A 19095-nucleotide genomic window follows, 5' to 3' on the forward strand; every position below is an offset into this window, starting at 1 on the left:
ACTCTTTCACTTAATAACATATGTTTGCTGCAATGCATTTCTTACGGGTATTTCTGTAACCAGTGGGGCGGAATCCTGAATCGGGAAAGGGATAAAAAGTATCCTATAACCTTCTACAGATCAAGACGAACAAATTAAAAAAAAAAATTAGGCGAATCCGTCCAGCCGTTTGTGAGTGATGCTGTTACACACGAACAGTTTCATTTTTATATTATAGATTAGGAAGAATTTTGTAATATTTAGAAATCGAAGAATGATAATTTGTGTTTTATTTGCAGAATCCTAGAGTCTGATGGAAAGGCAGCCTTGTTAACAACATCAATTGGTATGTGCAGTATTATATTTGATGTAATATATTTCGTTGCATGCAACTAACTGATCGTACAAATATATGTCGTTTGTTTACATAAGTTCTCATACAAACAAGATACAGTGAAGAAGCTTAAGAATATTATTGAAACTACGACATTGTTCGCGGAGACAAAGTGAAATAAATAAATGGCTGTTGTAGTGAAATGAAGTAAAAACTTAAGCCAAAGCTCATAAACTAGTTTGAAACGTGATCTTAATCACGAAAAGAGTGTAGTGTTTGTATACTTTTGTTATTTCAGTGACGTGAATATCAAGTTTTACACAACGGTACAGTATTAGAGCAAATGCAAGACAAACTGCATCTCAACCGCATAACCCTTGTGCACTAAAGGGCAGAGAGACGATGCAGTGAAAGTAGCAAAAGGCGGATGGGGTGACCTACAAACCCGCAACATTACACGTACGATGACTTAATGTAATAACTGGCGTAATTACATTAATTCTTGGGAGATGACTCCCGGCGGTGGCTGCCCATTACAATAATTGGACGGACTGAATGTTGCATGGCACATTTAAAGTGGTGTTATTACCAGCAGTAGGTCGTGTCTTGTCAACAATACTGTAGCCAACACGCTAGACTCGGCTGTCAGCTGATTGATTGTGCCTGTCACAACATTCCTGTCAGGATCCCAAACACTTGGACCGGGGCAACCCAACGCGGGCGGAGGGGATAGACAGGTCAGCCTCAAATTGTGTTGTTTGGAATCAGTCGAACAGGAAGATAACGTAATTCAAACATTCTACCTGCTTCCATTGTGTTGTATTTATTCAGTGCCACATAGGTTTACATTTGATGCTTAGCTTAGTAAACATATGCATTTCTTAAAGCGAAAAATTCTAGTCTAGTTCTAAAATGACTAAAACTAATCAAAGTCTTAAAAAGAGGAACCAACGTTTGTAATACCTACATAACATAAAATCTAAATCGTTTTACAAAATAAATTATAACATTTCCTTAATTAAAAAATTCTTCAACAGAATTTTGTGCACTGTCCAAGAGGGTGGTACTTTAGGGATAATCTGAATTATTTCAACGTATAAATAGATTTTAATTTATTGTGGGGTATATTGTCTTAATGCCGTCTAAGTAGCTCTTCGATCGTAAAGACTAAGTCGGTGGATTTTGAAGTATTTCATGCCTTGTCCAGTACAGATGTTCTGCTTGGTTGAAATTAATCTTTTCTGGATTAGCCGTGTGATAACAAAGAATTTCAAGAACAAATAGATGCTTATATAGTTCCGTGTATTTTTAATTATTATTATTTAAAATATACACTACGAGGCGTTCACTTTTACATCTGGAGTTCCACAATGATAGTCATTAAGACCAATGTTATTTGATGTTTATTTTAATGATATTGTATACGCATCTACTTTGATCAACAATCGTAATTTTTTTATAATACACCGCAGGACAATTAAATTGAGTTAAGGTGAGAACTGAACTAAATATTAACAACTAATCATACTGCTACGGCCATATTAAATTTGTGAATACATGTAAATTTGCGAGTTCCTGATTATTTTCTCATTCGTTTTTATATTATGATGCTTTGGTTTGTATATTTCATTGTTTAATTTTTAATTTCACTTCGTATTTCATATTGTGACACATACTATAAGATAGAAATCATTCGAATTCCTTAATCGAATATGTAGTCAGTCTGCACAAATATATGATTCAGTGTGTAGAAATATATGACTGTAACCGTCAATGTTTCATGTTCTGTATTACGCATTTACATCTGTGTTAAATAAGTATATCCCAGATGTAATAGTGTTTTACATTGGTCAAGAATTAAATGATTAGGTCTCAACTACGAGTTCAATCACATTTTTAGAGTTGCTCTGTTTAGTTTCTACGTATTAATAAATGCCAATAAATCAGAATATGATTTTAGAGAATACCATATTTATATACCGGTAATCTTCAAGTACAAAATAGCAGAAATCTTAGATACTGTTGAGAGTTATTGTTAGGCACTAATAAAAATCTAAATATACGACCACGTGACCAAACAAACTTTGTCTCTCTACAGATAATTGGCGGTTATCTCACAATTTCGCCACGCGGAAAGATGGTGAAGGAAGATGATCCGATGTCTGAGTGATCAGCGATAACCCCAGCTTTCTCCCTTACACTCGGCGCGCATGCGCAGACGCAGGCGCAGGGTCACTGTCGTTCGCTCGTTAACAGATAGTAGAAAGTGCGTATTAATCTTGTACGGTTGGAATGTGGACAAGACTAATTAGAGGTAATAAACAATTGGGAGCTGCACTTGTGGCGGCCGCACACGTCTTGCCGTGGTAGGGGGAGAACAAGAACTTGCATTCTGCATTTTATAACTTGCTATTAAATTAATTTCTCCATTAAGTTCATTGCATTAAGGAGATAATTATTGAAATAAATTAGTAATATATAAATGAATAAATTGATAATAAATTTTAGATGTATTATTAAATAATTGTTCATGATATTACTTTGCAGTTTTCATATTTTATAAGTTGTAAAATTTACTAACTGCTAGAAATAAGAAGTATTTAAATTGTTGTAAAACTCTCGAAATATTTTGCCAAAAAGTAAAAGGACATTATACTCCTAATTGTTTAAAAACATTTAAACATAAGATCGAATATTTTAAGAATTTGGATCTGTTATGATAACAAAGATAGTGTATATATGTGCACTATAGTTTATATAAATTTCATCTGATATTAATAAGGAAGATTAAATGGAGCCTACCGGATGTGGTGTTGTTATTCATACGTTTATTGCCTTCTTGTCGTTTTCCTAGTTCGAACGTACCTTCCATCAATAATTGTACTAAATGAGACTGCATACAATCGCCCCAATGATATCCGTAAAGTACCAACTCTTCTTTCTCAGACCTCATTATATTCGATTTCGCTTTATTGTGTCTCGTAAACCGCACGTTAAGTAGTCCAGTTTGTTTTGCTCACACTCAATTTATTTACGGGGATATCGCGTAAGAGACCGGTTCTGTCGCCAGTGTGCCTGCCTGCTCTCTTCGCGTCTTGTCTTCTACATCAGTGACGCCTGCGGTCCTGCGTCCTTTCCGTGTCCTGCACGCCACATCGCGCAGCGTAGACCAATGTGGCATAAAGCATCATTATACAGATCTGACTTTGTAAAGGATTTTAAGCAATAGAAATTACTTTTGTTCCTTTGTTCAGACCTAGTTTGTCATCTAAATTGAAACAGATAGTTGATAATGTATTGATAAAAATCATACAATTTCACAATAATTGAAAAGAATTGCCAAACATGGAATACACGATTTTTCCAGACACTTTCCGCCGTTCAGTGAAACAAAAAATCAGTAACACTACATTTCGAGATCTGCAATCTGATCTCTTCTTCAGGTAAATAACAATTGTGACCTGTATTCTGTAGTTCAGTTTTAATGATTAGTGTTGTGTATAGTTTTTTTTTTTATTAAGTGCATGTTTTAGAGTTAGTGAAGTTGACACACAATATGGTGATTGTGATTATTGACTTAGGCGTGTTACAACGCTTTGGTATGATTTGTGGGTATCAATTTACAATAACGTGACCATGGAAAGGTATGTTCATTTTTTTTTCCTGAAAACTACAATTTTTCCTGAAAACAATAGTGAAGAAAAAAATTCGTCGGCAACGAAAATCAAAGGAGTTACGATTTTTTGAAATCCCCTGAAAACTCTGTTTTTGACAGTACCTCTGGCAACACTATCCATATTTGACAGTTTGGTATTACTCCCCGGCTCTCTGAAATAAAGAAGGGACGCCATTTTGAACTATTTTGTTCCTCCGTGTCTATTCTTAACCTCCTAGTTCAGTAGTGGTAATGGCACACCTTTGTGTTGGATGTTCGTTATCTTACGTGGAAGCATGTACCCACCTGAACATTAAGGTAAGTGATAAGTTACTGAAATGATGCTGACTAGTGCGTTAATCCTGTCAACGATGCCTGCCCGCTGCGCACTGCTTGCTCTTTTAGAAAAAAAAATTAACTCGAGCTTGCAAAAGTTGAATCCCAGATCACGTGATGCCCCTGCTCCTTAACGCAATAATGCCCGAAAGGCATCAATATAATACAATAATATACTTTCTTTCCCCCCAGTTTATATGCACCTGTGATAATAATACTTGGCTATAAATGCCCAAACCATGAAAAAAGTCCATTTTCCATGGTCACGCTATTGTAAATAAATACCGATTTGTGTATTTTAACCTAGTTTATAATTATGTATTAGGTTAGTTATTTACCCGAAGAACAGATCAGATTGCAGATCTCGAAACGTAGTTTACTGAGTTTTGTTTCGTTGAACGATAGTAAATGTCGGGAAAAAATTCTGTTTCCTTCATAATCCTTCCACCGTCAAAAATAAACTTCAAACAAAGATTGGAATATTCAGTCTTTATTTTATGTAAACCATGACGCATTTTTAAGGCTAAACTATTTCTGTCCTTTATTAATTTGGAGTTCTACTGTAAGTAAAATGTTACTTAAACATAGACTAATATTTTGAGACCTCAAGTATGACATCTTCTTCGGGTCGTTGAAAGCCGCGCACAACTGTAGCCTACGTAACTGAAGCGGAAACGTTGTGTGCCTAATTCTGTGAATAAAATTTTAAAACACCACATTAACACTTTAAACCTACATTATTTAAGATTAAACCTAACTTACACAGTACAGTTCCTCTAGGAGATGTCGAGGAGTCAATTTGAATCTTAAAATTTTGCAGATGTTTGGATTGGTGTATTTTTCGTGAGCGTTACCTACGTGACTCTGCTTTTATATAAGTGTCTGCATCATAAAGGTTATGCAGTTCAAGTTTATAATATGATATCCATTCAATCATGTCTTCATGTGCATGAATATTGTTCATGTTCACGAGAATTCACTATGTATGTTTTACTTCCTAAGCTTGTGAAGGAAACAGGGGTTTTTCCGAACATTTGCCATCGTTCAGTGAAACAAAAAAATCAGTAAGACTACGTTTCTAGATCTGCAATCTGATCGCTTCTTCATCAGGTAATATAGTATTAGGTAAATAACTAATCTAATACATAATTACAAACTAGGTTAAAATAAACAAATCATACTAAAGCGCTGTGGCTCGCCTAAGTCAGGAATCACAACCACCATGTTGTGTGTCAACTTCACTATCTCTAAAACATGCACTTATTAAACCGCGTTCATTGTAAAACAATGTATTGCAAACCGCTGCTAAGGAACTCCTGATAAATCTATCACATCGTAATGATTTGTTTTGCTTTAACTATGGCTCATTGGTTTGTGTTTGGTTTTTAGCAAACCAATTTTTAGTGTCAACATTAGTTTAATGCTTTTTTACTACAGTGAGTTATTACTATTTCGATAAACCAAACACCTTAAAATACAGGATACCAATTTTGTAAAAAAAGGACCAAGCAACCGGATCACAAAGCACCGAAATAGAATCTTGCCCATCATCTTCGGACCACAGTACGATAAAACAAAGCTACGATTTCCTCATAGTTGGGAAATATCGGGTTCCAGAGACGGTTTTTAAGAAGATAAAACCACTTATGTCCTGTTATATTTCAGGTTTTATTACCCATAATATTGGTAGTGCAGTTATACTGACGAGCCGTTTTAATTGTATTGTAAACCGTTTCAGCGTGAAGCACTGAGTCGAGTGTTCGGCAACATGAAAGGCTCGACGCCAATAAACTTAATGTATTTTTGTGGAACTGTTATGGACCCCTAAATTAATGGTGCCTTCAGTTTTAATTGGTCCTGAACCCCGGATTTCGGTTAGAACGTGAGACAAGTTCCTTGGATTCAACGCAACTTATTGTACCGCGTTCGAGGAAACACGGTTCACAAGGTCTGATTTTGCTAAAAAATAATTTATTGATGTTACACTTTTGTTACTCAAGCTTCCTATAGATGTTATGTTATCCCACTTTTTGTCCCATTTTTGTAAATAAATATTAAAAATCAGTATAAATATAAGCCCTTATTTATTTCGTATTTACATTTTATTTACGTTAGAAAACAATAATATGATTTAATAAACGATGAAATGTCTGTTTACTCAAAAAAGTTCGCCCATTCTCACGAAGTAAAATCTACGTTATTTGACATCAAACGTTGTCATTATTCAAGAATTTGTTCCAAGATGTTACACTGTTAGATTTATTACCTAAATTAACAATGTTGACCGTGTTATCCTTAGGAGACTTGTAATGTGAATATAAAGCATTGTGAATATAAAATTGTTATATTGAAATGAAATGAAAAATGTCTTTATTAGAGGCGAAGTTAGGACTATAAAGTCCTCTCTACCACTTAACCTCGTAAAAAATTAAACTAACATACATAATATACATGTATAACTAGAAATAAATCTATTTATTTACCTTATACGTTAAAAGAATCTTAGCTTTAAAATAATAAAAAACAACATCTATAATTAATGTAACTTTATAAATATTTACAAAACTATAATAAGACATGCACGCATGCATTCATTCAACTTGCATTCAGTTGCCCTAAGTAACACATTCCAAACCCGCCAACCGCTATACCCCCTGAGCCCCCAGCATCAAGGCCTTGACCTCCGCCCCAAAGCGAGCGCGCTTATCAATGGCTCTGATGTTTATAGGTAAGGCATTCCACAATCGGCAGGCAGAAACTGTAAACGACTTACTAAAGGTAGTTGTTCGATGAATTGGTATAGATAATAAGGATGTACCCCTCCTTGTACTTCGTTCACTTATTTCAGACATAAATTGAAAGTTGTTTGAAAGATAACTGGGACAATTTGTATTTAAAAGAGCGTGCAACAGAATGAGTGAGTTATAGCCTCGAAGATCTTGTAATTTTAATATAGATAAATGTTTGAAGAAGGGCGTTACGTGATCATCACGTCTGAGACTGAAAATGAACCTAATGCAAAAGTTCTGAGCACGCTGGAGTTTATTTGAAAGCTCCACAGTCATGTCATTAATGACTATGTCACAGTAGTTGAAGTGAGGCAGTACAAGAGTCTTTATCAGCATTATTTTAACTTGGTGTGGTAGATATTGTGTATATGTTTTAGTTATGCAATGAGTGGTAAGGTAAGACATTCTTATAATCGAGTCAAAAACGACAAGATCAGAAAGTCCAGAACACTGGCGTAAGATGCAAGGACGTAGCCAACGGGGGGACCAAGGGGTCCAGACCCCCCAAATTTTTAAAGAAGAATCGACAAAATGGAGCCTTACTCTCTGTCCACTACGGAAAAATATCAGTTGACTGGACCCCCCAAATGTTTTCCTGGCTACGTTTTTGGTTAGATGGATTATTGAGTTCACATCTAACTAACTATCCTTCAGTGGTTGTTGTAAACTTCGTCTGTTCTTGTACGGAAAGGAAAACTCATGTGTTTCCCGCATGTCTCCCTGAACGGTGTTGTAACACACTGTCCGGGTAGCAATGACGATGATGACCGTCGCCAACAAATCAAATCAAATCAAATCAGATTTTTAAATCAAATCTTTAAAACAATTATTGAACTAAGGGTGGTCCAACAAGTGAGTTGATAAGGTTAAAAATGGAACATGTCTAATAATTTAAGTACTCTTAGAACTTCGAATCTCACCTTTCAATCACTTCTCAAGAAGTTTTGACAAAGATTACTACAAATCCATTTAATAGCCGTCAAACACTTAACGTTGTGGTCATAAAGAAGATGTCTTCAAGCTTCGCGGTTTCGGTGGCGCAGCTGCGATTTTGTGTGTAACAATAACAAACATAATTATTTAAGCAGATTAAATTTTTTTTCAATAAGCAGATAAATATTCTGTAAAAGGCCATAAATAGAATTTAAAATAAAACAAATTTTCTTCTAGAAGCCTATTATAGGCTTATATGTATGGAAAGAGTGGATAAGAAAACTAGTTGCCATTTTATAATTTCCTTTCAGAACCAATTTGATTATTTGGACCGTACAAACCAGTTATAGGTTTAACTTTAATACAATATTACGTAATAGAAGGTACAAAGTAGTTAAGTAAGAGACTTAATATTCTTGTAGCAAAGAATGTAAATGAGGTAAGCAAATGTGTGTGCTGGAGATAGATTCACTACCGCTTTTAATATGTGTTGAGGAATACATGTGAAATGTCTGGAAATGAACTAACAATAATGTATTAAAGCGGTTTGATTTCAAGGATTAAGAAATCCAAACTTTCATACAATTCATGTAGTTTTCGTTACTAATTTGTACGAAAGTAAAGTATTTTACCAGGCAAAGTTAGGGCTATGAAGACATCACCCCTACTGATGATGTATCCACACCGTGCGGGGGTTATTTGTACATCGCAATCCCCACTTTAATGTTATGAAGCTGTTTTATACACAGGGTTAAAAAGATCGAATAACCTTCCTCATATCTTAAATTACATCTGATCTCTTAAATGTTTTTTTCGTAATTAATAAAAAGCGAACACCGAACAGGAGGTCCCTAAATCAGCGGTTACAAGCGGTACACGGCGGTAAAGCGCGACGTAAATCAAAGTTGTGGAAAGTCAGGTAACAATCAGGGACACCTGCGACTGAGACTCAAGGTCGGTATTTCCATAACAAAGTCGGCTGGTAGTGGTTAATAACAGATTTATACTCGCGAATGAATCAGAGTCCAGTATCAATCCCACAGTCGCACCGGTCAATTTGTGGCTAATTTATGGGACATCTTTGCTCCGACCAGCGGGTAGACTTATGAATGGGTTCGGACAGGCCCATCTGTGGGACCGAACTTAGAGCCACACCTGCCACATTCATTGAGTGCCAAGCGATTCAGAGGCTTTAGAGCGAACTGGATAAACCTACATTAAACCTCAAGTTGTCGTTATTAGGCTACAAATTAAATCAATTTGTATTTATGAATAGCTTTTACCCACGGCTTCGCAGAGGAAGGTGATCTGGAGCTAAACTTAGCATTCACACTGATTTAACGCTTCCCACCATTGCTAGGTTATGTGGCGAGTCTGCCTTGCTACCCCAATAAAGAAAATACAAATACACTGGTACATCGGTGAAAATGCGTTTATTTCTAGCCCTTGTCATATGCTTCCAATCCAATATATTTATTTTACCATAGTTGAGTTTGTCTTGTTGTTTATGTACATTTTGTAAGACTGAGAAGCCTGATTTGGTAAAATATGCCTACTTCCAGCTGTTTAAATTATCGGTACCGCAGTTTAGTTTGCCTTATTGCCCCGATCAAAAAACTATATACGTATATAGTTGTCGGAAATTAACTTACAAAAAGCGTCTCTACCTCTGGCTCTTGTAATCCACTTAAGGTCTAACATATTTTCAGTGTCATAGGTGTTTGCCTTGTTGTCCCGATGAAGAAAGTTATACATACATACATAGGACTGAGAAACTAATTTATAGTCTAGAGGGAAAAATCCTTAGTACACTGATTCCAACATTCAAACTAATCACACATTCTAAATGTATACAAGCCTTGTTTTTTCGGACTGTAGTATGGGAAAGAATGGATAGATGCATGTTAGTGTCCATTCATCTGCTTTTGCATAAGCCACTGTTAAAATGCTATATCACAATGTCGAGGAAGCCCAGCATTCTCCAGTTTAAAGCACATACTCGTAAACAGTGTTAAATAGTAATTGTAATACATTTGGTGTTTTAAATTAAATTCTTTACTGGCGCAGACTGGAGTACAATTTAGATACTGACTTATATTTTTTATCTACATTACACTACTGATTAAGCACTGTATAATTAATATTTTATTTACTTTTTTAATGTAAACAGCTGTTTCAGCAAATTTGTGAAACTAGCTGAAAGTGTCAACAGCTGTTTAGTGTCCATTAAATTTGAATAATAAAACTTAAATACTACAATTTTTTCTTGTTTCCAAAATAATCTAACTAACTTGTCTAAATTTCTCTTCATATAAATTAATTGTCTCTCCCTCCGATTTTAATTAATTTTCAAAAAACAAGTAGCCGAATTGGTCCAGCCGTTTTCGAGATTAGCGCTTAGTAATACATTTAACAATGCTAACCTTAAAATTTCGGAATATTTTCAGTTATTGATTGTCGTTTCCTATTTAATGCCAAATTTAACACTCATTATTTCTATATAATAAAGTCCTATATAACAATGTTGTGCATCATTTTCATTGCACACGTTATTATGGCACATTAAATTACAGCATTAAAATTGTTAGTTTATATCTACTCGTGCTAGAGTATAAAATGTTTTATGTATACTCGCGCTGGAGTATAAACTGTTTTACGTCTACTTCCGCTGGTGTATAAACTGTTTTACGTCTACTCGCGCTAGAGTATAAACTGTTATATATATATATATATATATATATATATATATATATATATATATATATATATATATATACTCGTGCTGGAGTATAAACTGTGTTACGTCTACTTCCGCTGGTGTATAAACTGTTTTACGTCTACTTCCGCTGGTGTATAAACTGTTTTACGTCTACTTCCGCTGGTGTATAAACTGTTTTACGTCTACTTCCGCTGGTGTATGAACTGTGTTACGTCTACTCGCGCTAGAGTATAAACTGTTTTATCTCGTATATACTCGCGCTGGAGTATAAACTGTGTTACGTCTACTTCCGCTGGTGTATAAACTGTTTTACGTCTACTTTCGCTGGTGTATAAACTGTTTTACGTCTACTTCCGCTGGTGTATAAACTGTTTTACGTCTACTCGCGATGGTGTATGAAGTAGTTTATGTTCTCTCGTATTAGTTCAAGAGTGTAATTTTAACTGGAGTGAAGATTTGTTTTTATACATATTACAGTACCTAATTATATCACTCACTTTGTACGTTTTCTCCTACTAATCGAGGTTTGTCTCACTGTAATTTAGGAAAATAAAAAGTCGGGCGGTTAGTGGCGGCCTGTTATTACTGTGAGGACGGTGCGGCGCGGCTGCTGGAACGGATATCAATGTTAATGCGTCTCTTGGCCTCCATGTGAAGTCACACTCGGTGTTAAGGTGGGAGAGAGAATCAAAACTAATTTATTCATTACAAATTAAATTAAATTTGCTCCTAAATGCGAAATTTGTTGATATATCAATAAGTAAATGATTTCCTTTGTTTTTGACGACGGAAGGATTATGAAGGAAACAGGACTTTCCGGACATTTGCCATCGTTCAGTAACAAAAAAAATTATGCAATTAATTGTTGTCTCCGCCTTGCCCTTACAATTAATTGGTTTTTACAGTATAAGTGTGTTTTCCAAGTCAATTATCTATTTAGTTGTATGGATAAAAAACCTTGTTCTTTCAGAATTGAATGTCATTCTACAATGCGCATATTATTTCATATTTATTTTGTAGAATCACTTAAACAGTCCAAAACATTCAGACTTATTTTAGAAAGTCTGGTACCTTAAGATAGAAATTATAAATACTCTTTTTTATTCCAAGATAAGATACCTTATCTAACCTAGTTTTACATAATCTTATTAATTTTACCTAACATATTCTATGACATAATCTCTGATGGCGAAAGATACACGAACTTTTATGGGGTGTTCGTCCTAACCTAATCTAATCTAAGATAACATACTCAAGATGACAAACTTATATACCCATTGTTATTTAACCTAAACTACAGTAACCTCCTAAGACTGAATTGTAACCATGATTTCTACAAACCATTAAAAATATGTTTATTTAAATATCGGGCCGTCACACAACCTTTATACTATATAGAGTATTCACATACGTGTCAAGAAGATGTGTGGAGTCTCGCAAACATCTTCGCCACAGAGTAATATAGTATATTCGTATATAATTACATTATACGTTACTCTATGATAATATAACCTTATTTAATACTGTAATAGCTTAATTACCCCATGTTTTAATACTAAAGTATACACTACTTTGGTAGTTCTATTATATGATTAAATATTGTAATACATCTTGAAATATTAATGGTTCAGATACTCCAGATGTTTTGAGTAGCTATATATAAAGTAACCGGACTTTTGACGAAAGGCTAACAAATGTACAGGGAATTTTAAAAAATCCCCAGTCCTTTGTTTGAAGGTTATTTTTGAAAAGTAGTTTGTAATTATGTATTAGGTTAGTTCTTTACCTGAAGAAGAGATCAGATTGCAGATCTCGAAACGTAGTGTTACTGATTTCTTGTTTCACTGAACGATGGCAAATGTCCGGAAAAAATCCTGTTTCCTTCACATCCCCAGTCCGTTTCGTTAAATTGTACCGTTTTAGGCAAATACTAGGCTTTTAAAAAACAGTTACTATTACTTCCGAATCCCGTACACCAGATTCAACAGCTGACCTTATCCCACGAGGATTCAAATTTATAGTATTTGTTTAACAATATTCGGTTATGTAATGTATACAAAAAATAATAGTTTCGGGTCTTTTTTCGTTTAAGGGCCAGCACAAAAGACCATAGCTTGCCTATTCAAAACTCAGATCACGCGATGCTTGCCCGCTGCGCAGCGCTTTGCGCTTCTTGCTCTTTTAGAAAAAAAAATTAACTCGAGCTTGCAAAGTCCAAGCCCAGATCAACTCACCACGCTTTATTGAACACAAAACTCAGACTGAACTAACGCAGGTTTCATTACAGGCTAAAGATAAGCGGCGCGCGTTTATCACTGATAAGATAAGACGAGTTTATACTAGAAGTAGTACCTGGACTACTGCCCTACGAACTAATAACACCAAAAAAACGATTAAGTGCACTGTCAGTCAGGTATAGTATGTTTGTAAGGTGCTGGTCCTTAAACGAAAAAGACCCATAGTTTCCCTCAAAAATTCGAATAACATAAAAACCTTACAAATACGTGGTAAAGCATCATTGTGTAAGTATAATTAACTTATTGTTACGTATTGATTATGTCTTTAGATAATGATTATATTTAAAATGCAACCATAAGCTCGTCTTTATAAACAGAAATAGTTCTATAAAACAAGCAAGTATGTTTCTCCTCTTATTGCTTATGAGGCACCCGCATCATGAGGCTTGAAAGGCATCGCAATTGGAAGTTTAATTGATTGTAACGACAAAATCCCAATTAGAAACTTGTAAAAGATTTAAAATGAGGGAAAGTCGAGTCGTTTGCATTGCATGCGTTACTTGGCCATTCATTCCCTTGTATTTGACATTCCGAGGTAATATCGGCAGGTAACGAGCGGTCAATGAGGAATGCCGGAGTCATGAATGGATTCCTAGTACTATAAGGGCATCGTAGCGCTTTCCACTCCGTGCGGCAGTTATGAATGTGCTTACTTGGCGAGGAGTGAGACACGAGAAACACCTGCAAACAATTGTGTGACCTCTGAATTGTCGTAATGGTGATATGGCGAATCGTAAATGTTGGAGAAATTAGCTGTTTTATCGTCCCCGAGTACCATTACGTATTCCTGCGCTTACTCCGATCCTCCTATGCGGCGCGGTTGATAACTTTATCGGACCATTAAAAAGTTCTTTGTTTAGTTTGTTTTTAACGATGAAATGCTTGTGTAGGAAACAGGATTTTTTCCGGACATTTGCCATCATTAAATTATACGAAAAAATAAAAACTACGTTTCGAGATCTGCAATCTCATCTCTTTCTCAGGCGGATAACCTAAATCTGGTTAAATAAATTATTTATGATAGAGCGTTGTGACACAAATAAAGGAATCGCAACAACCATGTTGTGTCAATTCCATGCGTACTATATCTAAAACATGCACTTAATAAAAAGAAAACACTAATTATTAAAACTGAATTAAAGAAAATAGGTCTGCACTGATCGACCAACCACAGATAACTGGCCAGAGACTAATGGTAAATGGCGATAGCTACGGTAGATGGCGGCGAAGAAAGAAATGGATGAGCCTTCCTTATTATTGGTTCATTCTAGAGAACTTTTGAAGACCATACTAAGACTCCCTATTGGTTTATTACAAATGTTATTGTTATTAAACAGATCAGAGATTTGTTATCTGAGTTTATTCACATTAAACCGTGTTTAGCTAGTGTTTGAACGCACAATGGTTCCGTCAAAGAATGTTTAGTTAGTTACTCAATTAGTCTATATTGCCAGCAGAGTAAATAACGAGCTATGTTCTGTGATACTCGATATTGTGTTCGTTTAGTCTATATTGCCGGCAGAATAAATAACGAGCTATGTTCTGTGATACTCGATATTGTGTTCGTTTTGTCTATATTGCCAGTAGAGTAAATAACGAGCTATGTTCTGTGATGCTCGATATTGTGTTCGTTTTGTCCATATTGCCAGTAGAGTAAATAACGACCTATGTTCTGTGATACTCGATATTGTGTCCGTTTAGTCTATATTGCCAGCAGAATAAATAACGACCTATGTTCTGTGATACTCGATATTGTGTTCGTTTAGTCTATATTGCCAGCAGAATAAATAACGACCTATGTTCTGTGATACTCGATATTGTGTTCGTTTTGTCCATATTGCCAGTAGAGTAAATAACGAGCTATGTTCTGTGATACTCGATATTGTGTCCGTTTAGTCTATATTGCCGGCAGAGTAAATAACGAGCTAAGTTCTGTGATACTCGTTAATGTGTTCGTTTAGTCTATATTGCCAGCAGAGTAAATAACGACCTATGTTCTGTGATACTCGATATTGTGTCCGTTTAGTCTATATTGCCGGCAGAGTAAATAACGAGCTAAGTTCTGTGATACTCGTTAATGTGTTCGTTTAGTCTATATTGCCAGCAGAATAAATAACGACCTATGTTCTGTGATACTCGATATTGTGTTCGTTTTGTCCATATTGCCAGCAGAATAAATAACGACCTATGTTCTGTGATACTCGATATTGTGTTCGTTTTGTCCATATTGCCAGTAGAGTAAATAACGAGCTATGTTCTGTGATACTCGATATTGTGTCCGTTTAGTCTATATTGCCGGCAGAGTAAATAACGAGCTAAGTTCTGTGATACTCGTTAATGTGTTCGTTTAGTCTATATTGCCAGCAGAATAAATAACGACCTATGTTCTGTGATACTCGATATTGTGTTCGTTTAGTCTATATTGCCAGCAGCATAAATAACGACCTATGTTCTGTGATACTCGATATTGGGTTCGTTTTGTCCATATTGCCAGCAGAATAAATAACGACCTATGTTCTGTGATACTCGATATTGTGTTCGTTTAGTCCATATTGCCAGCAGAATAAATAACGACCTATGTTCTGTGATACTCGATATTGTGTTCGTTTAGTCTATATTGCCAGCAGAATAAATAACGACCTATGTTCTGTGATACTCGATATTGTGTTCGTTTTGTCCATATTGCCAGTAGAGTAAATAACGAGCTATGTTCTGTGATACTCGATATTGTGTCCGTTTAGTCTATATTGCCGGCAGAGTAAATAACGAGCTAAGTTCTGTGATACTCGTTAATGTGTTCGTTTAGTCTATATTGCCAGCAGAATAAATAACGACCTATGTTCTGTGATACTCGATATTGTGTTCGTTTTGTCCATATTGCCAGTAGAGTAAATAACGAGCTATGTTCTGTGATACTCGATATTGTGTCCGTTTAGTCTATATTGCCGGCAGAGTAAATAATGAGCTATGTTCTGTGATACTCGATATTGTGTTCGTTTAGTCTATATTTCCAGCAGAATAAATAAGGAGCTATGTTCTGTGATACTCGATATTGTGTTCGTTTTGTCCACATTGCCAGTAGAGTAAATAACGAGCTATGTTCTGTGATACTCGTTAATGTGTTCGTTTAGTCTATATTGCCAGCAGAATAAATAACGACCTATGTTCTGTGATACTCGATATTGTGTTCGTTTAGTCTATATTGCCAGCAGAATAAATAACGACCTATGTTCTGTGATACTCGATATTGTGTCCGTTTAGTCTATATTGCCGGCAGAGTAAATAACGAGCTAAGTTCTGTGATACTCGTTAATATGTTCGTTTAGTCTATATTGCCAGCAGTATAAATAACGACCTATGTTCTGTGATACTCGATATTGTGTCCGTTTAGTCTATATTGCCGGCAGAGTAAATAACGAGCTAAGTTCTGTGATACTCGTTAATGTGTTCGTTTAGTCTATATTGCCAGCAGAATAAATAACGACCTATGTTCTGTGATACTCGATATTGTGTTCGTTTTGTCCATATTGCCAGTAGAGTAAATAACGAGCTATGTTCTGTGATACTCGATATTGTGTCCGTTTAGTCTATATTGCCGGCAGAGTAAATAATGAGCTATGTTCTGTGATACTCGATATTGTGTTCGTTTAGTCTATATTTCCAGCAGAATAAATAAGGAGCTATGTTCTGTGATACTCGATATTGTGTTCGTTTTGTCCACATTGCCAGTAGAGTAAATAACGAGCTATGTTCTGTGATACTCGTTAATGTGTTCGTTTAGTCTATATTGCCAGCAGAATAAATAACGACCTATGTTCTGTGATACTCGATATTGTGTTCGTTTAGTCTATATTGCCAGCAGAATAAATAACGACCTATGTTCTGTGATACTCGATATTGTGTCCGTTTAGTCTATATTGCCGGCAGAGTAAATAACTAGCTAAGTTCTGTGATACTCGTTAATGTGTTCGTTTAGTCTATATTGCCAGCAGTATAAATAACGACCTATGTTCTGTGATACTCGATATTGTGTCCGTTTAGTCTATATTGCCGGCAGAGTAAATAACGAGCTAAGTTCTGTGATACTCGTTAATGTGTTCGTTTAGTCTATATTGCCAGCAGAATAAATAACGACCTATGTTCTGTGATACTCGATATTGTGTCCGTTTAGTCTATATTGCCGGCAGAGTAAATAATGAGCTAAGTTCTGTGATACTCGTTAATGTGTTCGTTACTCTGTATTGCCAGCAGAATAAATAACGACCTATGTTCTGTGATACTCGATATTGTGTCCGTTTAGTCTATATTGCCGGCAGAGTAAATAACGAGCTAAGTTCTGTGATACTCGTTAATGTGTTCGTTTAGTCTATATTGCCAGCAGAATAAATAACTACCTATGTTCTGTGATACTCGATATTGTGTCCGTTTAGTCTATATTGCCGGCAGAGTAAATAACGAGCTAAGTTCTGTGATACTCGTTAATGTGTTCGTTTAGTCTATATTGCCAGCAAAGTAAATAACGACCTATGTTCCATGATATGCGATATTGAAGAGCATGATGGGTGATTATACTATCAAGATTTTGCCGAGTGATAAGTAAAGGGATCTGGACAGATAAGGCTCCTGTCACTACTGATAAGGCCACCCTAGAGGTTCGTGACGGGTCGGGAGTTAATCGCCCATTGTTACTCCGAATAGACGACTCGGGACCGCTAGTCGACATAGTTACTATCTGTTAACTACTAGTGCGCCCGTCGTCATCATCATCAGGTAGCGTTTCTTTATTAAAAACACAATACTGAAATGATAAATGAGACGAGATATAATTAATTATCAACTTACAAAGCAAGCCACTACCTACCCCAGTAGATAATGAGCGCAAATATCTATTTGACACTATGTTGACGTTCCCCGCTGTCATCATGAGACTCTGGCATTGTAACGGTTAAAATTTTATTATTGATTAGTAAATGATAAAGTTTAGTGTTATTTGCTACAGTTCAAATCGCTATTCAGATGTAAACCGTCAAAATAAGCTTGGTCTGGATTTCAGAATCCATCTCCGGTTTCCGGTTCTATGGAATAAGCAGGTAATCGCCTTGCATTTCCCGGCAGTTAGAAAACTGTTTTCGTGCGATTGGCTATGCTAATCGCCTAGTCACGGATGCTGGGTTTACCGACGAATTAACTACTTTGATGCAAAATATGGCTATTCCTGTGCAGATAGAGTTTAAGATAGAATCGCCCACGGCGACTCAGGATTCTCGCGTAAGTTTTACTGCCGCGTAATTTACCGCTGTGAGCAATAATGATGTCAGATTTGCTGTCGAAATATTTCAATCAGGACCCTCGTAGTTAATAGCCCGAGTCGTCTGTTACGCCGAGAGCAACTTTATTCGCGAGCCCCAGTTTCCGCCCATAAAACACGGGCCATAAAGACGTTTCTAAATTTACGTCCAGTGTCTTGTAGATTGATCCTAAAATTTTTGATTTAAGCGGACGAAATATCCCCGAGTGGAACCGACAAGTGGAACACGATAGTTATTATATAAGCGTGGTTTCATTCCATTGATATGCAAACCATTCATTTATATAAATACATAATATGTCCAAAAAAAGAATGCCATTTTGAAAACAAAGGTGAAATTTGAGAAACATAATTGTTTTGCTAAAACTAATAAAGTATAATAAAAGGTTATGCATTTAGTAGTACTATTTTTACAAAGAATATTAATTTATTTAAATTAATTTTTGTCATGTAGCCTACACCAAGAAACGTTATCATGCTCTCTAAATTAAATGTGCGAGCACTGCCCAATATGTTATCTTTGTAAAGCAGTAATTTGTAATCAAATACATGCTCGAATCTATTCATAAAACCATAAAATGATTCCAAAAGTCATCGAAACTTAGTATTAGGAATTTTTTTCGAATCGGCATTATTATAAGATTGGAATACTTAACCAGAAACCTGTAATGATGAACTGTGATGGAATATTTTATAAAAAATCAGTTCACGAACGAAATTCAAATGCTCTAAGATGTTGTCGATG

The 19095-nt window shown here is 35.6% G+C and overlaps 1 protein-coding gene across 1 annotated transcript in view; it reads left to right on the plus strand.

Annotated features, from left to right (window-relative positions):
* The window catches only part of LOC124362263 (cadherin-99C-like), a 222983-nt gene that overhangs the window by 116984 nt on the left and 86904 nt on the right, over positions 1–19095 (plus strand). Inside the window, 1 exon segment of the mRNA XM_046816616.1 lies at positions 279–325. The gene's annotated coding sequence lies outside the window, so the exon portion shown is untranslated.

Source organism: Homalodisca vitripennis, chromosome 5, assembly GCF_021130785.1.
Source record: "Homalodisca vitripennis isolate AUS2020 chromosome 5, UT_GWSS_2.1, whole genome shotgun sequence".
In the NCBI taxonomy this organism is placed as follows: Eukaryota; Metazoa; Arthropoda; class Insecta; order Hemiptera; family Cicadellidae; genus Homalodisca; species Homalodisca vitripennis.